Source organism: Oryctolagus cuniculus, chromosome 4, assembly GCF_964237555.1.
Source record: "Oryctolagus cuniculus chromosome 4, mOryCun1.1, whole genome shotgun sequence".
Taxonomy (NCBI): Eukaryota; Metazoa; Chordata; class Mammalia; order Lagomorpha; family Leporidae; genus Oryctolagus; species Oryctolagus cuniculus.
In genome coordinates, this window is record NC_091435.1 from 103,347,570 (window position 1) to 103,369,918 (window position 22,349).

At 37.1% G+C, this 22,349-nt stretch overlaps 1 protein-coding gene across 3 annotated transcripts in view; it reads left to right on the top strand.

Annotated features, from left to right (window-relative positions):
• LOC100357920 (ganglioside GM2 activator) overlaps positions 1-22,349 on the top strand; it is an 84,518-nt gene that overhangs the window by 34,234 nt on the left and 27,935 nt on the right. For all 3 annotated transcript variants that reach the window (XM_051818785.2, XM_008266524.4, XM_070072488.1), the window contains exon 2: positions 10,498-10,552. The gene's annotated coding sequence lies outside the window, so the exon portion shown is untranslated. The remainder of the gene's footprint in view (positions 1-10,497; positions 10,553-22,349) is intronic.

Sequence of the window (22,349 nt, forward strand, 5' to 3'; positions counted from 1 at the left end):
AAAACCTTCTCTCATGGATCCTTTTTTTTTTATAATGTCTTGTCACTGTCTTGTAGAACTTATCATGATTTGCTTTCTTTGTTAAGTATTAACATAATCAGAGTATTTTCAAAATCTTCTTTTAATAGATCATCCTTTCCTTCATCATTCACTTATGAGCCTTTGCCCCTGTCATGGGCATTTCAGATCTTGGTGACATGCATTTCAGAAATTCTGAATATTAAAAATAAATGAGCATCCGCAGTTGTGATAAGGAAAGCTATAGATTTTCCCATTAGTTTCAACTTTTAAGAAATGAATGATTTTTCATTTAAGCTAAAATCTTAAAATTCTCTTAGAAAAGTTATAGATGTAGCCCCTTTTGTACACGGATCAGCAATTGACTAATGATTGGCTGAACTTCCAGAGAGGCATGAGCTCTCCGATTTACACTCAACCTTCAAACCTTGTGTTTTCTGCCCCAATGCCCCCAGGCATTGAGACAAAAATCCCAGCTTAAACTTTCACCACATCTATTCTTCTTTCCCTAGACTCCTTGCACTTCTGACTTCCTTGGTTTTCTCTGCTGATAATCTTTGTCACCTTTTTATTGTCACTCCAAGCTCCTAAAGACATTGACCCATCCGTCTTACCCTCTATGTGTACAGGGGTCTTTCCTGTAACTATTCAAAGCACAGCTCACATCAGGCTGCAGGGTTTTGATGAAATGTTCCCAAGGATGGAGTAGGAAAGTTAATTTTTTAAAAAAATAATTTTTATTTGAGAGAGACGGCATTGTCCTGTAGCAGGTTAGGCCACTGCCTGCAATGCCAGCATCCCTTATGGGCGCGATTCAAGCCTCAGCGGCTCCACTTCTGATCCAGCTCCCTGGGAAAGCAGAGGAGGATGGCCTAAATCCTTGGGCCCTGCATCCACATGGGGTATGGGAAGAAACTCCTGGCTCCTGGTGTCAGATCTGCCGAGCTCTGGTCCTTGTGGTTTAAATGAGTGAGCCGGCATGGTGATAATGAAGAGAAGACTGCTTTCTTGAAAATCTGTTTTCCTGTTGTTTTAAAATGCTCTGCAGATAATGCTCCTCCTTATTGCCTGCACAGGTGAGTAAGGGAGTCGTGAGGGGGTGCTCCCGTTACTTCCCCTTCCCCTGCCCCTGTTTGCAATCTCCCCAAATGGCAATTCTCCTCGGCTCAATAGCTTTAAGAAATGAATTCTATCTGAAGAAATGAGATAAAATGCTGACAGTCCTTTAGAGATGAAAAGGAAGAATCAAATATTTGTTTATGCACTTTCCTGATTCCTGGGAGCATATGCTTTATTCCTTCGAGACAGAAATTCTGACGTATTGAGAAAGTACCTGGCCAAATCTAAACTTGTGGAGTGCTTGTTGTTTTGAATGAGGTTGAACACATGTCCTCTTTGTTCAAAATTTGTGCTTAGCTAAGAGTCATGAGATTTGTCCTCAAAAATCCTTGGGCAGGCATTCCCTGGATGTCTAGTATGCAAGTTTTTGTTAAGACTGTGTGGAGTGGGAGAGCTTGGGGTAGATGTCGTGGGTCAAAAAGTTGTGTTTCCAGCTACCCTGTTTGGCTAGCACTAAGGAAAGTTAAGATTTCATACCAAACCAACAATGAAAAGAAACCTTTGGAAGCAGGTCCCCTAGGTTTAATGCTGTCTCTGACATTACCATTGCCCAAGTTATTTAATTCTCTATTGTCCTGACTTTCTCATTCAGAAATGTTGGATACAACAGTTTGCTTCTAATGGAGTGACTATAGAGATTAAATAAGTGAGGCAAACCACTAAGGGGATACGGGAACCAGGAATTCTGTGCACTGTGATTGTGGAGTTGGTGTATACCAACTTGAATTGGCTGTACTTAGATCAAGTACACATCTCAAACACCTGTATTAATTTAGTGATTTCACTTTTAGACATAGAACCCACAGAAATTTTGCACAGCATGATAAGAAAATCAATTTCTCCCATAGGTGGAGGTGAAAACTAACATTTATACAATTACCATGTGCAGAAACTCTACATAGGTGGCCTCATTTATAGGATTACAAGAAAGGAACCTTACAAGACTATTATTTTACCTGTTTAAGAACTGGCAGAAATGATTCTCCTTAAAGGTCTATGACCTGCCCAAGGATGCTCAGCTATTGCTGGTCCAAGCTGGGATTCAAACTTTGGTGTAGTTTTCACTCCATTATGATAGTCCAGGTAGTATCTAACAAGGGTAATTATCTGTCTGTCCCACTCACCTATTGTGTTGTGGCTGAGTTCGTGTACTGTATCATGTGTTATCCCTGCCATCTTCCTTTAGTCTTTGTTGAGGTTGCAAGATTTCTCTTGCATCCTATTTCCCTCACTGCTCTGTTTAATAGCCTCTGCGTTTTTCTCACTTCACTGAAAACATTCAAAATTCCCTTTGGATATTTTTAAATAGCAGATTGAAGGATAAGAAAAATTCAGTTTAACTAATAGTGACAAATTAAAGACATTGAAATGTCAGCTATTATTTTTAAGTGGAACAAATCAACTACCTTTTCAGATGTCAGCCAGGTCAAGCTATTCATTTCCTTCCTTTTTTAAATTGACTCAGCTGAATAGAGTGTTCTGGTTTTAATGAGAGGGCTTTAGGACAAGGTCCAAGTTCATTGATTTCTGGTGTATCCATCCATTTTCTCACTTACTTTCTTAAAGATATACTATATCTCTTTAACTTTGAAAATGGAATTTAATTTTTCACTAATGTGAATAATTTCTACCCTTAGGTTAAGAACATTTATCATATGACTACATATTTTACTAATGGCTTGGTTAGTCTGTATTAAGTTTCCACGTGATGTTAACAGTCCAAATACTAATTTGATATATTTGACCTGATGACAACTTATTGCTTCAAGAACTCTATGAACTGCATAAAAACAAACAAATACTTCATCCTAGGGCATGGCTAGTTGCATAAAGATAAATTAGACATTTCATAACGTTTAGGTAATGACACAGGTGGCTCAGATTGAGTTTCATTATGGCTCACAATGAGTTTCATTATAAAGGAATAATACTGTGGCCAAAAAAAGAGGGTTGGATTAATAACAAATGCTCTTCATTTGTATTTGGTGCTGTGATCTGTGAATTATTTATGCTTCTAGGCAAAGCCTGGGAAGTATTTCAATGAAGCTTAAATTGTCAGTGTTACTTATACTTTCCCATATTTTTCCTAACTATGTCTTTCTGGATAGTACCACACATAAATATTTTCATTGTGTTATGCATTTATTTGCAATATTGATGGCACTGTAAAATGTGGGGTATTAGCACCTCTTTAACCAATGTCAGACTTAGAATTAAGATCGGAAACACCAGTGTCGTCTTTTTAGAAATATGGAGGTTATCTTTGATTATTATTCAGCTTTTGTAGCTGATGAGCCAGCTATAAGTCATACTGTAGAAAATTTATTGTCTAGAAATCATGCTACTGAATATTTTATCTTACTGGAAATGTGCAATAAAGGGGCTGCATCTTTAATCAAATACATGATGATGTTGCAGTCTCTTGGTTGGACTGTCATATTAAAATGTTGAGGTTAAGCAAAACTAAAGGCATAGCTCCTTGGGAGAGCAGTGAGTGTGTATGCAGGTGTGAATATTATTCCTCAAAGAGATTGTTTTAATCCACCTTTTATTTTAAATCTCTTAACAGCTGAAAAGGCATGTAATGTTCAGATCCCGGTTACCCTAGGCAGAGAAGCATGGTGATGCTACAGTTAGGAAGAGAGCAAAGTGAAATCAAATAATTTATGTTCATGTGTTTTCAGTTTCTCTCTTTGAGATGTGTCCAAAATCTCACAGAAAATTCAAGGAAATTTTCTGTGGAAAAACCGAAACTTTTTTTAAAGGTGTAGATCAACATTTCCTTTGTGTGTGAAGGTGCCCTCAATGTACACTGTGTCCCAAATGCCTGGTTGTATGGTGGTTGCACTTCTCTGCCCTGCCTTGACCTGGCATACAGGTGCTTGTGAGTCTTTGTGGTGTTGCAGTTTGTTTAGGCATTGGACAGAGGAAATGAGCATTTGCTGTTTGATTTGACTTCCAGTTCTGGCTTCTTTATTTACTGTTGGACATACTATCCTGATGCTTTTATTCCTTTCAGGTCTGAAAAACCATAGGAAAGGGATACTGACAGTGGTTTCACAGCAACAGCAAATCTGAAAAAACTTTAGCTGAGAAAAACCCTAGAGGGAGGTTGGAAATATGATTGAAATATTGTCAAGTCAGCATCATGCTTTGTCTTGACCTTGTATAGCTACTTTTAGTGTCAGTCTCATTGTTCTTTTACATTTTAGCCTATTGCCCTTTAAAAATCTTTCTCCTTGTATTCCTCATAAACCTGGGGTAACTTAATTGCTTATTGCAGAAGTTTTAAAAATACTATACTGAGACTTATTATTGCTGGATCACTAAAAGTAGTGGATATGGAAACCAATGCTGTTCAATGGGATAATGGGATATTTTTGATGATAAAAATAGTTTATTCTGGCACTCTCTGGTAATCACATGTGGCAATTAAGAACTTAATATGGTTAGTGTGCCCAAGGAACTCAATTGTAATTTAAAGTTAAATAGCTCTATGCAACAGATACTGTTGACACTTGACTTTTGAGCAAATTTATAATATTCCTTTAGGAATCACTTTTTAGGTGAAATTCTATATCTTATTTCATTAAAAATTGATCTAGGTCCAACATTGTGATGAAGCCAGTTACTCTGCCACTTGCTACCTAGGCATCTCAAACCGGAGTGTCAGTTTGAGTCCCTGTTGCTCTGCTTCCCAGGGAACTTTCTGCTAAAGTACATAGAAGTCAACAGAAGATAACCCAAATCTGTGGGTCCTTGCCACCCACGTGGGAGACCTGGATGGTGTTCCTGGCTCCTGCCTTTTAGCGTGGCCCTGACCTGGCTGTTGTAGCCAATTGGGGAACAAATCAGCAGATGGAAGTTATCTCTCTCTGTCTCTCCTCCATCTCTGTCACTCTGTCTTTCAAACAGACAAATAATTGATTCGTTTAACGATTAATCTAAATGCATTTATGTGTGTGTATCTATTTTTTTAATGTTTTTGGAAGTAGGTAGTGTAAGAGGCAGTAGTGACAAACACGTTTCTATCCTCATATGTATTATAATTAAGCAAAATCACATGACAAGCCTTTTTTTTGTGGGAAATGTGTTTTACCGTTAAGAATTCAAGAATTGATTACAAATGAAACCTGGTGGTCTGCTATTTCAGAACTAGGAGGAATTATAGCAACACTTCACTTACCTAGAGGTCAATGTCCTCTCCCTCTGTAAGAAGGAAAGCTTAGATGCCAGAAGGAAATGCAGACCTCCGAGTGGCCTCCAGCAAGTCCTGGAGGGCACGGACATCACTGAAGGCTTGGCTTCTTCTGTCTCACTACTTGCATGGCCACACTAGATTCATTCTTCCTGTTACAGAATGTGGGGATTTTCACTGTCCTTTAGGCTCTGCTGAAATCCCATATATGCATTAACGTCAAGTCTAAGCTCTATGTTACCCTGGCCCTTGGCCTCTGCTTCTTCAGTGCTGTATTTGCTCGATCCCTACAGTTAACAACCTAATGAAATGTCACCACACACTAAAGAAAATGCTCTAGAAAGTTTAGCCCAATTCCAATGTCAATTTCCTATCAGAAATATCATTTTCTTGGGTAAACAGGCATCATACTTGTGTAGGAAAAGATTCTTGGAGACACAAAGTGGACCAGATTTTCCATATTTCTCTGGTTATTCTTACCTGATTTCAAGTGGACCAGATGGTGCTGGCATTTTTCTTTCTTATTATAGTACTATATATAAGTTTATAAGAGTTAGCCAATATTCCTCTGTCTCCTTCCGTTTGAGAGTCTTGTCCTCAGTTGCTCCAGACTCTGAGAGCACATCATCTGCATCCAAAAGACAATCATTGAAAGCTTCACCAACTGCTTGGCTGCTGTGTCCCAGGGACTACCATCTGCTCAATTCAGGATTTGGGGATTTTCTCGGTGCTCTTATTTTACCCAGACTCCATCTGATCTGTCACTTGCAACATCTCACGCTTCAGAGTGTATGTATGAGTTAGGATTGTTTGGATTTCAAGTGGCAACATCTCAAACAGACTTGGCTCAAGCAAACGATGATGTTTTTTCAAAATATACTGAACAGAGAGCAACAATCCTGTAGGAAGCATCACAAACAAGTTAGGCCACATAAACATGAGTCCCTAGACTGAACTAACGTGGAAGGAGTCTCTCATCCTTGTGTTCTCTGTATATGGACATCATTCTTCATTCCAACTTAAGATGTTCTCTTTTTTTTGTGGGAAATTTGGCCAAGCACATAATTGACTTTCTGCATCACAAGTCCAAAAATCTTTGTATGAATCTCCTGATTAATTTACTGCTTAATACTTACTGCTTTAAGACTCTGACTTCAATTTTTGGTGATTGTGGAGAGGATGAGGGTAATGGTTAGCATCATGGAGAAATATAATCTGGTTTAAAAGAAGGAAGTTTCCACACCAAGCTGGTGGTCAGCTGGCTCCCTTTGTGCCTCATTTCTTACATCTTGGCTCTTACATCCTCCTTCTCATTCACCCACTATATATCATCTCTTCTTTTTGTCCACCAGTTTAGCCATTTTTCACTTTTAATTCCAGAACTGTGTACATGTTTTGCTTTTTATCTAGTTACTCCAACTTATTTTTCAAATATTAACTAAATTGGGACTTTTTAGAGATGATGAAGTGGATGAGACAAAGTTGAGAAATTTATGAGTAGAAAAATATAGAAATATATTCACAATAGATTATTGAAAAAATGGAATAGATAACATAAATTTAAGTTTTTTTTAAACTTTCATTTAAGAAATACAAATTTCGAAAGTACAACTTTTGGATTATAGTGGTTTTTCCCCCTATAACTTCCTTCGCACCTGCAACCATCCCATCTCCTACTCCCTCTCCCATCCCATTCTTCATTAAGATTCATTTCTAATTATCTTAATATACAGAAGATCAACTTATCATATACTAAATAAGGATTCCAACAGTTTGCACCCACACAGATACACAAAGTATAAAGTATTGCTTGAGTACTAGTTTTACCTTTAATTTGCATAGTACAACACATTAATTTCAGTATCTACTATTTTCAAGGTTGCTGTAGTCTAGAAGAAAACACAATTTCTGGGTTTGGAAACTGAAATCAAGTAGTGGTATAGATTATGGAATTAGGGAAGTAGTTCTCACTTTGTTTAGGTGGTAAAACATTTGATATTGGTGGTGCTTACTGGGCAGTTGGGAAAGTAATGAAATATTGGTCTATTAAATTGGAAGGAAATGCATATGAATCTTTGTGCTTAGTCAGATAGCAACTCATGCTAGATATTAGAACAGAAAAACTCTAAATCTATTAAAGATTAGGAAATAATTATATGAAGAAACATTTACATTGAGAACCTGCTATTCCACTTGCTTAGTATGGTTTTCTGAACTGAGAGAAAAAGTGGAAGATTTGATTTTAGTAATGGAGCATCTTGGTGGAGCTCAGTGAAAACTAGTTATTTAGGATCCAGCACTGAGTATGCTTTCCAGGAGTAACGGGGTACATTTATCACAATATGTGTTGTTTGCTCTCTGCCTTTTATCTGTAATTCTATGGAGTCAAAGTAGATAGCCTGATACTACATACAAAAAGAGACATTGGGTTCTGAACTCTGGCTATCTGCTGGAGTCACTTGAAAACTTTAACAATAAGAGTAGATGACAGATACCATCCCAGGCTATTTTAAGCACAATCCCCCCCCCCCAAGTCACTCCCCCCCTCCCCAGTTCATGCTACTGTGATATTAGTGTTGAATAACTGATAGAAAAGATAAAAAAATCATGAATATCTTAGCCTAGCAAACAAAAGTCTTGCATTATTATTCACATTTAAGGCAGTGCAATGTAATTATCTTTTATCTCAGTTTCTTTTGCTGGGAAACAAAGAAATGAGACTCAGTGAACTCATGTGTTTTTCTAGCTCTAGGACTCTTTAGATGTACTCCTGGAAATTTTCATTTTGAAATACTTATTGAAATTTGTATTTTAAAATAGAATTTTTTAAGTACATCCAATGTACTTAAAGAATAACTACAATGAAATCTTCAGCAATATAAATAATTCATGCATAGTATAATGTGTATAATGTTGGTTTTGTATGTAATTAGAGATCATATTCTGAAATTAAATCATTCAGTGTTTCCTGGTTAGGGATACTTCAACAAATTAAATAAAAAAGATAAACTCTCCCTAGTTATCATCATCATCATTGAGAGAAGATTATTTTATCAGTTCTTTCAACTCTCCTATTGTCAATGTTTCCAAGTTTCTCTATTAATTTTTTAATATTTCCCTTGAGAATGGTGAAGCTGTCATTACTTGGCCCACCTGTCAGTTTGTGGGCCACCTGAACGGTATTTCATTTGCAAAATACTGTTAGAATCATTTATCCATTCTTTCCATTGGTTTAACTGACATGCATCAATAGAGATAGAGTCAGCCTTTCATATAATTGACTGTAGGCATAACTTCATAGCATGAAATAATGGACAGAATTATTGAATTACTTGGAACTGTTCTTTCTCATTCTATCTCTTTGTATGTCAAAGCTGATTTCTGACTTAATGCAGCTGCATTTTCTGCTTCCATTGCCTGGATAAGGAAACTGATAGTCTGAGAGCCTTATTATTTGCCTAGGTCACATCACAGGTGTAACAGGTGATTGATACAGAACCGTTTTACTCTGAACTCGATAGCTCCTGGCAGTTCACCAGTGTTAAAGAAATGTTCAAATATTCAATAAACATTTAAGGAAAATCATCTCTGTGCATGGAGTTGACAGGGATATAAAGGGAATGAGATGAAGCCTCATTAGGATCCCTCTTAGGAGAAAAGATTTTTTTTTAATAACATGATCTGATTGTTACTCAGGATAGTACCTGAGGCCAAGAGACACAGGATTTGCTTGGCTTTTCTACTGTGTAAGAGGGTGGATATTGTTTGTTTTTCATGAGGAGGAGAAGGAATTAAAAATTATGGGAGAGAAAGACAAGAGGTGGATGGGGACAATGAACTACCAAAAGGTCTAGTCAAGTCTAACAAGTTCTGATTATTTAATATGAGAAGTTTCTTGCAGACATTACTATGAATCTTGGTTTCTCATCCGGAGCTCTCCAGGACAATCAGAGATGTTTGTGGAAAGCTGCAAGGCGTTCAGACACATAGGGAAGAAAGCAGCTCTGTATTCATTGCTCAAACTATGGCGATGTCTACAGGGAAGTGAGAGGTGTGGGAGAAAGTGGAGTCACACCTGAACTGTGCCATGCTCAAGGGACAATGTGCCAAATTGTCCTCAGCCTACAATATGGAACTGTGGATACATTTTTAAAAAATAAAAGCAAGATTTATTATGCTCTCCTCAAAAGTAATTGCCAATGACATAGTAGTCCAGAATGTTTCCAAATATGTCAAAGAATATCAAAATAGAAAAGTCTAGAAGTATAACAATTAAGAGCAGCTGCCTACATTATTTCCTTAGCTGATTAACACAGGTGTGCAGAGGCAGAGACATGATGGAAAAGGTCAACATTTGTACAGTTGTAAAAGATTTAAAATTCAAGGATTTAATTAACTCATTTATTTTTTCTTCTTAGACATAGTGTTTCATCCTGGTAGACTTATGAGATTGTGGAGTATTTTTTTTAATTTAATACACCTCATTTCTAACTTGGAATTAATTTATCTCAGTGTGGAAGTGCTACAATGAGCTTTATTACACTCACTGTATTTTAAATAACTACCATGGCCTGCTTTATTATTTTTGGTGATAAAATATTGCTAAATTTCTCATAATGTGCCAGGACAATGATTTGGACAAGTGAGTTGCATATTTACAAGAGATTATTCTTTTGTTTTATTGTGAAAGGTAATCTTGAATAAGTTAACAGAGCATATGCTTCTGTAGTAAGTCAGTCTCCAAAATTTAATTGTTTATAATGAATGTGCCAGGTTCTTTAGAAGATATATTGTTCTACTGTTTAAAAATATTAAGCAATTCCCAGAGCACTTAAATTCAATTTGATTTGACTAGTTCATTACAATTTTTCATTTAAACACAGACAAGAGTCTTCAGAATAATGATACTAGGCCCCAAATTTTCATCCTAAATTTAGGCCAAGTAATTAGTGTGTGTTTCCCCACAAGAAACAGGTAATTATAATGGTAAATGTCCATTGGATAAATCTTCCCAAAAGAGTGGATGTCTTATTTGTATGCTTTAACAACATTAGCATAGCTCTTGAAACCAAGATTTTAACTGCAGCTTATATACTTTCAAAATGTGGCACTTACTACTTGAATAAATTTGTCATATTTGTTTCGTATGTTTCTTCCTACAGAAATGGCACTTGAGCTAAATGCTACTTGTGTTCACCTTGGAAGAAAATCAGATGGGTATGTAATCTGGTATGAATGCACAATACAGTAGTAGATTACTTTTTTTCATGAAAAGGAACCAACAAAAGTATTTTAGGTATCAGTCAATGAGCACCCCACTTGAGGACCTCATGTTCTGCTGTGTCTGCAGTTGTGTAGTGGCTGGGGATCTGATAAGCTCCATATGAGTCTTTTCTCATTTGTCTTCTAACTTAGAAATCCATATGCAAATGACAGATAATGGAGGCACAATGTCAGAGTTGTCTTCCTCTCCTGGGAGACATTCCCTTCCCCACACATAAATGTAGTAATAGCTTATTTTCTTTGTGACAAGAGGAATATTTCCTCTGTTTAGTTTTCTGTGCACATTTTAAAAAATGAAACAAATCTTCTTTTATGGGTGATTGAAAATAAACTGATTGAATACACTGGTTGTCTTCAGCAAAGCAAACAAGTGAAATCATCTTCTGGTTTGACACATGTATCTCAGGGAGTTTTCTTGCACAGTGAGCATGCATGAGTTTCCAGATTTACAGCGAGTCCAAATCTGGACTTTGGTAAATGCTCTCCAAGAATGAAGTCTTTGAAGATGATCATTCGTCCTATGCTGGTGACCTCTCTCTTTCTGCTTCATCATATATCACTGAACAATTTTCTTTCTTTCTTTCTTTCTTTTTTTTTTTGACAGGCAGAGTTAGAGAGAGAGAGAGACAGAGAGAAAGGTCTTCCTTTTCTGTTGTGAACAATTTTCTTTTAAAACCGCTATATCATTCATTCCTGTCTATGTTTTTCAGAGTTATTTATATGTGAACATATATGAATTATACCTACCTACCATCAGAGATCCTCTGCATCATTTCTTGCAGAGAGTGATAACATTGCCTTTTCACATATTTGGTCAGACAATGTGCATTATACCTATTATTGTAGAACTGTTCCATATTGATTATAAGCTAGATATAAAAGAGTAAGCAAAGATAACCATAAGGCATAGACTGATTTATTGTTGACATATTTCTATCCTTTTATTAAGACCTAAAATAAAAAATCTACAAAAGAATTTCTGCTGACAAATATAGAGGCAGAATTTCTCATATGGTGACAAACTAGGCTGGAATTTGTTCAAGGTTGGTGCTATAAAATCTGAATTATTGATTTAGTTAGAGTTCCCTCCAAGATTATGTACTGTATGACCCTCGCTGCTTTCCTTTACACCTGAACTATCTTCAGAAGGTGTTTGTTCCTGGGTTCTACTCATGATAGATCCTTGATGAGGCACATAAAGAACTGATGTAGGTAGACTGATAAGACAGATGCCATCAATAAATGCCTTCACAAAAACACTCGCCTGTCACAAGTTAATTTGACGTAGTATTTTCTGTCAGGAGGGTGGATTAATTTTGTCCATTTTCTCCTCTTGTCGTAATTCTTGTCATGTGAATAAGAATGTATTATAAAAAAGAACATACTAGACATTATAATTCTGTGATAACTCATTTTTGTGACAAAGAATATAATGAGACCAGACAATAGTGCAAATTCATCATATTCTTACAGTGAACTTAATATTGACTTTTTGGCTTCTCCTCATGATTTCCAAGGCATGTCACTTATGGTTTTATACCAACCAAATGATTAAAGGAACCACCATTGAAAGACTTGTACTGATTACAAAAAGCCTTTTCAAAGGGAAATAATAGAACCATTTTTATTTTCTTTTTTTCCAGCTTAGAAACATGTTTAATGTATGTCTGTGATTTCATTTGATGAAGAAAGACTCCTTTATTTGATAAAGCTAGAAAATGTTATAAACTGTAAAATTAGAGTATGTTAATTATTAAGAATAGATTTATCAATAAATCATTTTAACTCATAAGGTGAAGCAAAATTTTATAATAAAGAATCGTTCTGGAGATGAGTGTTGTAGCACTGTAGGTTAACCTGCTGACGGGATGTCTGCACCCCATATAAGAGTGCCGATTTGAATCCTGTCTGCTCCCTTTCCAATACAGCTTCCTGGTATTGCACTCTGAGAGCCAGAAGATGGCTCAAGTGCAGGGACCCTTGCTACCCACATGGGAGACTTGGGTGGCGTTCTGGACTGCTGGCTTTGGTCCGGCTCAGCCCTGGCTGTTGCAGACATTTGGGGAGTGAGTCAAAGAATGAATGATATCCCTTTCTTTGCTGCTCTGACTTTTGATTAGATCAAAATAAATAAATGGTTTTTTTTTAAAGAACGCTCTGAAATGGTCCCTATATTTAGTCCCAGTAGCTAGAGAAAAGCAATCATTTTTAACACGGTCTATAGCTACGAATATCAAACTCTACTTTAGAAAGTACTTCCTTAGTGAACAGACTGTTAGTTTTTTAAATTGATCTTCATTTGTATGACCCTCACCCCAGCCCCATGGATGATTGCTTCACTTCTTTTCATGTTGAAATGAGAAAGAGTAATTATCTAAACAGCCATTCTTTTTGTACTTTAGGCAAACATTTAAACAGAAACATTGAAAATAGAATCTGTAGGAAAAATTGAAGCTGGAAGAACAGCCATGTAGTATGAATGCCATCAAAATAACACATTTGTTACCATTTCTGTACTCATTATGGTCAGTGAAAACCATACATAATCACTCTCATTCTGAGTTCACATAAATCCTCAATTTCTTTCTCGACTCAAGCTCTAGAAATGCATTGCTAATAACAGGTTTTCTCAAAATGAAGTCTATTTATGATTCTTGCTGTAAGAGTCACAATCCCTGTGCAAGGTATATGGATCATGTTAAATAAATGCTTGTTAACTGGATGATCAGATTTTCCTAATTTATGAAGAAAAAAACAACAACATAGCTGAGATCTCATTTTCCCTGAGGCATAAAGTAAGAGTGCTTTCCATCCATAAAGACATTTGCTATTGGATTCTCCTAACAGAAGGGGACAACCCGTGTTTACATGCTTGAACTCTATACACATCATGAGTATTCACATAAATATGAATTCACTCTGAGGAAAGTGAAGTGAGAAGGACTGTTAGGTATGATCTTTGCTTCCAGCCCTTTGTGAACTTGGATCTCAATTTCCTTGATTATAAATTTCTTTTAATTCTAAACTTTGTTTCTATACTTATGTACAAACCAATCATAAACCAGTAAATTTCACCTTACCTGAGTAAATGTATGTATTTGTATCTCATAGAAAAACATATGAATTTTAAAAAGGATGTATTTATTTATTTGAAAGGCAGAGTGAGTGAGTGAGAGAGATATTTCACTCTCTAAATAGCCACAGCATTCAGGTCTGGGCAGACTGAATCCAGGAGCCTAGAGCTTCACACAAGCTTCCCACAAGGGTGGTAGCAGCCTCAGGTACTTAGGTCCTCTTCTACTGCTTTCCCAGTCACATTAGCAGGAAAATGGGTTGGAAGTAGAGTAGCCAGGACTGGAACCAGAAATCTGATATGGGATGCTGGCATTGCAAGCGATGGCTTAATTTATTGCACAATGCAGGCCCACCAATAGACATTTGACTTGAATTTTTTCCATGGACCTTTGATGAGGAAGTCAAAATCCAGTGTTCACTTTCTTTATTTCCTAATTATAATTACATGCAGGAAAAGACATGTAATAGTATTCCTTTCTTTTTTACAACCTGGAAATTGTTGTTTTGTGTGTGAGTGTGTTGAAATCAGAGTGTATCTCTTCGTGAGGAGAATTTCTAGCAGAGGCAGAATCTTCAAATAAAGACCCACTGGAGTCTCTTGGTTGTCTATTGCTTTTTGAGCACAAAAGTCCTGATCTGTTGTGGATCCCTGCAAATGATGTTCATACAAGAAGCCCAAATCACCCAGTGGGGGAGAAGTTAATTGGCCAGTCTTGGAATGAATTTAACTTCTGGTTGGCAGGTGGGGTACACTGTAAAACACCACATCCAGGTTGCACTGTAATTTGTTTTTAATTACTGTGTTTGCTTGGGAGAGTCTGTAAGGTCTTCTCATTGCTCATGCCGGTATGCTAATTGACTGTTTGGAGATTTACAAACTGAGTTTTACACTGTGTCCCTTTGATAGCCTGTGGTGATCTGAATAGTGTACTATTTATTTAGCTCTTTCAAAATTTTGCATTTTAATAACTTAAATAATGATAAAACAGCAAACTTATCTCTTATTAAAATTCCCCATTTCAACTAGTAAAGACTGTAAGAATGTATTGTCCTTGAAGCTTGTCTTTGATTTCATTTTGTTTCCTGGCTTAGAAATAAAATATTTTTATGTGGAATGTTCATAGGTGTCAGCAAGTAAATACTGATTTATGTTCACACCATTATAGCCCAGGGAGATGAGAGGTGAGGTGGGTATGAGAAGAGCAGCCAAGCTGCAAGAGAAGCCAAGCAAATGGCTCACCAGGTGCCTGCCCAGCAGGAAGCATGCCCAGGGGCAGAGCCTGGGAGCTCAAAGTGGGTCAGCTGGGGTTCAGAAGTGCACAGGTGCTGGGCAAATCCGTGCTGCAACCTGGAGCAGTCATGGATCAAGCTGGGAAGGATGAGAATAGGCAGAGAGATGACCTACAAAAATCACAAGGAGATAGAATAGGGTCAATTAGAGGACTCATTAAAGGCAGGTGAGTAGAAGGTGTGCATACAAGTAGAAATGTCCATGGGAAAATTTCCAGATGTTGAACCTGAGAATAGAGATGCTACTGCTTATAATTGAGTCTACTGGGCCTCAAAGCTATTGGACTGGTAGTAAGGGACTGATATAAATGATAAAAAATCTACGAAGATGTCTGTTTATGTTTGTTGCATTTGTACTGATATAAAATTCATAACATAAAATTTTAAATATAAAATCCTGTCTGTACTTTCTGGTGTGGGGAGTGCATTTTTCTTTTTCAAATCCAGGTATTCTCTAGTTCAGCCCTTTAGGGTTTGCAATTGCCCTTGGCTATCATTGGTGCCTAATGAGTTTCATAAAATTTTTATTGAGAGATGGAACGATTATTCTTCCTGCTATTTTTTTGGGCCCAAATCTTAAAGATGTAAATTGAAGCTCTGTTCCCATAAGAACTCAACATAAGCAGCAGGAAGATGAGTTTAGAACCTATATGTGGAATTTAGGCGCCAACTCATCCTGATTGGTAATCTAAATATTTTTGTTTTACCCTATTTGGGAAGTGTGCATGGGCTGTGTTTTCTGCATAATTTTTTTAATTTTTAAATTTATTTAGTCATTGTCAATAATGTTGTAAGTAATTATCACATTAATATGCTAGTTATACAGTATTATGTGGCCAGGAATTCTGGAATTCTGATGTTACCAAAATTTCTACATCCATGTGCTCCATAATACCTATTTCCTGTGAAGATTTCAGTCCTAAATGTATGACTAAATCATTTCTTCTTTCTTTTTAATTTTTATTTAATGAATATAAATTTCCAAAGTATAGCTTATGGATTACAATGGCTTCTCCCCCCCATAACTTCCCTCCCACCCGCAACCCTCCCCTTTCTCGCTCTCTCTCCCTTTCCATTCACATCAAGATTCATTTTCAATTCTCTTTATATGCAGAAGATAAGTTTAGCATACATTAAGTAAAGATTTCAACAGTTTGCACCCACATAGAAACACAAAGTGAAAAATACTGTTTGAGTACTAGTTATAGCATTAAATCACAATGTACAGCACATTAAGGACAGAGATCCTACATGAGGAGTAAGTACACAGTGACTCCTGTTGTTGACTTTACCAATTGACACTCCTGTCTATGGCACCAGTAATTATCCAAGGCTCTTGTCATGAGTTGCCAAGGCTATGGAAGCCTTTTAAGTTCACCGACTCTGATCATATTTAGACAAGGTCATAGTCAAAGTGGAAGTTCTCTCCTCCCTTCAGAGAAAGGTACCTCCTTCTTTGATGATGATCTTAAACTGGAACTGTGCCTACTTCCTTGGTAGGGATGAGGTTGTAGAGCTGGACTGATAGTGCTTGGGATTAAGAGCCACAAGTCAGATTTCTCTGCATTCAGTTTACAGACATACCACTTACACTAGTTATGGCATGGCTCGAGTTATCTCATCTGTAAAATGGGAATAATAACAGACCTCAATTCATGGTGTTGGTGTGAAGACTACATATATTAACCTATGTAATATGCTTATAATAGCACTAGATCCAGAATAAGCATTATATTTTTTATTCTCTATACAATTATTATGATAATTATTCACTATGATCCACAGTGGAGAGGAAAAAGGAAGATGAAGGATAATGAGAGCAAATTTGTTCCTAAGGGTCAACAAATATAACATAAATAGGATGGAAAGAGAACGATGCAATATGAGCAATTTTATCTGCATTTAGATGTTTAACAGTGATTTTATTTTCTGTCCAGGTGTTTGATAACATCGTGAATATAATTTACACTTTTAACCAAATGAAGATGAAACAGTCATAGACCACACTAGAAAAAGGCTACTCGCACACAGATTGATTAATTCTCTCTGTTTTTTTAAAATTGTGAGGGTAGTAATTAACTGTGCTTTCATAACTATAATTACAAAACAATATTGACTGAGAATTCAAGATTTGTGTAATTAACACAAAATGGTAATGATGCAATCAAGCATATCATAATCTACTGACAGCCGTAAAGAAAATGTGTTCTACCAAAACAAGAAAAGAAATCTGATGAGAAAAGTGTCCATGTAGAGCCACAATGGCAAAGGAAAACTTGGATAGCCAAGTGATCCAAGTTGGTCATCCAAGAATATTGATGATTGTAATAAAGATATTACCAATATATCTTTGCTGAGTAATATGAATATAAAGCCCAAACCTGACAGCATAGTGAACAAATCTGCCTGTATAAATTTCTTCCCAGGATTGCCTTCTATTATTTTAAATCACTTTTAATCTTTCCACAATAGGAGGCTGATATTCAATTTGCAAATGCCTGAACCACACTGGCTTACTCCCTAATTTCATCTGAGAAAACCATTTTATAATCTAATATCTTGATTCCACATAGTAAAGAGTGGAAATACACAATAAAGTGTCTACAGGGGCTTTCAATATTTCATCTGGGGTGTCATATTGAACATTAAAATGCAATGTAATGGAAAGATGTGTAGAAGAGATGAAATGATGGTGTCCTGCTGAATACCATAGAGAAAAAAAAAAAAGACTGCTTCAGCTTAGAGTGCTACATCTTATTTACAGCTTCAACTAAGATCTTGACTTCAATCATGGAATCTCTAGTTAGTTTGCAGATCTGGTTTTATAAGTCTCCTGGGGGAAGGGGAAGGGAAATAGTCTCGCCTGATTGGTCCACTGATAGGAGGCTAGCTCAAAGATGCAGAAAACTAGTCAGCAATATGAAAGGTGGAATAGAAGTTTCCTAGGGATAATGTACTTGAGTGGAGGATTAGTTTCAAAAACTAAGAATTTTTGAGGACAATGGAAGGGCAAGATAATAAGCGGAGTCCTACAGAAGAAAGAAGGAAACAGCTACATTGTGAGCAAAGAGCTGGCTTAAAGCAGAAAAATCTGAACTGGATATATACTGTTTTAATTTCACAGACTAAAGATGTGAATGTGGCAATGCAGTATAGCTGTTTGTTAACAGAAATATCAGCAGAATACATGCTATGTGCAGAAAACTGTGGTTAAGGAAAAGCCAAACAAAAATTATATTTGAAAAAACTCAAGAACAGAGGCATCTAGTTCATTACATGCTTGTTGTAAGAACCATGTAAGTTATGTATTTTGGCACATATGCAAGTTTATTTATTTTTTGTGTTTATATAGTTACACTTATTTTACATTATGTGATACATTTCTTAAATGTAGTTACTGTGTTTAATATTTTGTTCAATATCCATTTTCAAGATTTAGATTACATCTGTAAAAATAGAAATGGTTTTAAAGGGTTGTTAAACGCATATGCAGAGCAGTCATTTCCATGTGAATGGATCATGTTCAGTTAAATAGATCCTGAAAGTCAAATCCTGTCAGCTTTACCTTTATTTATTCTTTTAAAGGATTTATTTATTTTATTGAAAGTCAGAGTTACACAGAGAGAGGAGGAGAGGCAGAGAGAGAGAGAGAGAGAGAGAGAGAGAGGTCTTCCATCACTGGTTCACTCCCCAACTGGCCGCAATAGCCAGAGCTGTGCCGATCTGAAGCCAGGAGCCAGGAACCTCCTCCAGGTCTCCCACGTGGGTGCAGGGGCCCAAAGACTCGGGCCATCTTCTACTGCTTTCCCAGGCCATAGCAGAGAGCTGGATCAGAAGTGGAGCAGCCGGGACTTGAACCAGGGCCCATATGGGATGCTGGTGCTTCAGGCAGTGGCTTTACTGGCTAAGCCACAGAGCAAGCCCCACAGCTCTACCTTTAAAGCAGAACCAGAGGCTGACTGCTTTTGGTCCCGCCCCTGCAGCCACTCCTGGTCTTCTAACTGGTCTCATGGCTTCCCAGCATCACAGGTGAGAGGTACTGCGGGAATGAAAGTCACATCACACCCCTCCTGTGCTCACCCCCTAAAGACTGCCACTTCACTCTGAGGAGAAGCCCCTGTGTTTCAGCCACCATGAAAAAGTTGCAGAAGCTCTGCAGAGCCTACCTTACATGGTGCAGCTTTTGTATCTGTGATATCAAAGCGTTTCTCTTCACTTCAAAGTGTAAAGAAATGTATATTTCACTGTATATTCCTTTTCACTTCAAAGATGTTGGAAGTCTTCCATTTTGCTTTCCAAGTTCTACAAACTTGAACTTAATGTCTGACACTGTATTCACTACAACTCAGTTCTACTAGAATATAGCCATTTGGTGGCTTCATGGATCTATTCATAATTGCTTGTAACCTGTTATTATCATGTGCCCTATGCCTCAATGATTTCTTTTTAAAACCTTGGCCTATTACTGCCTCCAGGTTAATAGTCCCAAACTGTCTTTTATTAGAATTATCCTTCTGAGAGTGGACTATTCAAGATAGATATGTTTGTAGGAATTTAAAGTTGTTTGTTAAATTGGGAGGATATGTGATGCAGTGCTGACTTAGAGTGACCCCAGTAGCTAAAAATGGAGGGAAATGCTTTGACTGAACTCTTTTAAGATGCTCTCACAAGGGAGAAGCAGCATTCATAATTGATGAGAATGCAACATTTTGTAAGTATTGAAACTCCTTTGAATCAGATATAGTTGTTGTCACACTTAGTTTAATTGCTGCAAAACATATATTTCAAATATTTATTTCCAAGTGAGAGTGTAAGCAGGAGAAAGAGAGAGAGAGAGAGAGAGAGAGAGAGAGAGAAGCAAAGAGACAGAGAGATATCTCTCATCCTCTGGTTCACTTCCTAAGTGCCTGTGACAGGCTGAGCTGGGCCAGGCCTAAGGTAGGAGCCAAGAGCGCAATTCAGTTTTCCCATGATGGCAGGGATACAAAATGATTCAACAATTACCTGTTGCCTCCCAGAGTATGCATTAGTAAGAAGTTGGAATTGGAAGCAGAACTAGGACATGAACCCGGGCTCACTAATACGGGGCATGGACATCCCAACCCGTGCTTTAACTGTTGAGCTAAACTCTTGCCCCTAAAATACACATTCTTGAGTTTGGCTACACAAATTTTGCTTTAGAACTGGAGTGAGGCTCAGAAATGTGTTTACTTTTTATTGAAAAGTAATCCTTACACTTTTAGATCAGAAACTCTGTTAAAAACTAGAAGACAAAAAGACAAGGTCTAGCTTTGATAAGGCACTGGATTATTACACGACCTTGGACATGTAATGTTCTATTTCTTTTCGGTTTCTTCATCCATAGTATTTGCAATTCACATTTGGATAAAAATTTTACAGACTATGAGTATCATTCTCAGGAATTGTCTGATGTAATCTTTCTAGCATTTTGCAATGCAGTTATTATTATTCTCATTTTATTGAAAAATAAATTGAAAGTCCTGTAGGATTATCACAGATCATTGACACAGGCAGCTCAGTGACAAAACCAAAATGAGAAATAATGCCACTTTTGACCCTAAACTTGCCTGTCACTGTACTTCAGATACAAAAATTGAGTGGGTTGAAACTGTATTTAAATTCCCTTGTAGTGTAATTGTGTGATTAATGCAGCCAGTTTAGACAGATACAGGGCTACTTTGAATCCACATTCCCACTGCAGCAGGGTTTAATTCTAAGAAGTTATTATTCTGGCTAAATTGATAGCTGAAGTACATTAAAAATGGAGCTAATCTTTTCTTGGTCTAAACTATTCTGTTTTATTAATCACTGGGTCACACAGATAACTTATTCAATATTCAATTCCATGACTTTTGTGGAAGGGAAGGAAAGGAGCCAACAGAAGCGAATTGACTCTCACAGTATGAAATGCCCCAAGAAGTTGTGGCAGATCTCCCCCTAGAAGACACATTGCTATTCATTTATGATTAGCAGAAGCAACAATACTTTATCTCTCCCAATCTGCATTCTGACAAAATGTGAAGTAAGACAAAAGAGTAGGAAAGATGAGAGATCAGATAGCACTTGCATTGACTGCACATCTAATAGTAGAGAATGTGTCCAGCTGTTCATAAGCAGTGGGCACAGGGTCAGAGAGCCTCTCCTTGGGCAGAGACCTGTTGACAGAAGTAGATATGCTATCTGTGCAGAGACACTGTTCCCAAGAGAACAGGAGTTAGACAAAACTGAACTGCACATGACTGTTTGTCTTTCACCTTCACTGAACAAGTAAGTTACTGTTCCTCCTTGAAATGGGTAATTAAAGAATAGGGCAAGAGGCCAGGATCATGGAGGAAAAACTCTCTTCATGATCATCAGAGAAGTAGAGATTAAACATTTCCTTGTAATTGATTACACTCCATTTGGTATGATGTCTCTTTGACTTGCAATGGAAACAGAAATCTGGAGTAGAATTTGGAGGAAAGGGTAAGAAAAAGTGGATCTTTTCTGCACCCTCATTGTCCTCATCCACAAACTTCCATTTTTTTTTTAAACTTTTATTTAATGCATATAATTTTCCAAAGTACGACTTATGGATTACAATGGCTTCCCCCCCATACCGTCCCTCCCACCCACAACCCTCCCCTTTCCCACTCCCTCTCCCCTTCCATTCACATCAAGATTCATTTTCGATTATCTTAATATACAGAAGATCAGCTTAGTATACATTAAGTATGGATTTCAACAGTTTGCTCCCACACAGAAACATAAAGTGAAAAATAATAGATGATTTTTTTAAATGATGATGAAATCAGATCAGACCTATTGTCATGTTTAATCCCAGTGAGAGTCAAGTTGGGAATTGATAATTTCTTTTTTTTTTTTTTTTTTACAGAGGATCAGTTTAGTATGCATTAAGTAAGGATTTCAACAGTTTGCACCCCCATAGAAACACAAAGTGAAATATATTGTTTGAGTACTCGTTATAGCATTAAATCTCAATGTACAGCACATTAAGGATAGAGATCCTACATGAGGAGTAAGTGCACAGTGACTCCTGTTGTTGACTTTACCAATTGACACTCCTGTCTATGGCATCAGTAATCTCCCTATGCTCCAGTCATGAGTTTCCAAGGCTATGGAAGCCCTCTGAGTTCTCTGACTCTTATCTTGTTTAGACAAGGTCATAGATTCTGCTGGATTCACACACTACATTTCTCTTTTTAGGGGCTCCTTTGAGGAAAGCTGCCTCCCTCAAACTTGATATCCCAGCCCATTACATCCAGTTCATTTTCCCCCTCACCCACTTGTGGACATATTGTTCTCTAATATGAAAAGATCCTCATGTCCTTAGTAGACAGCAACA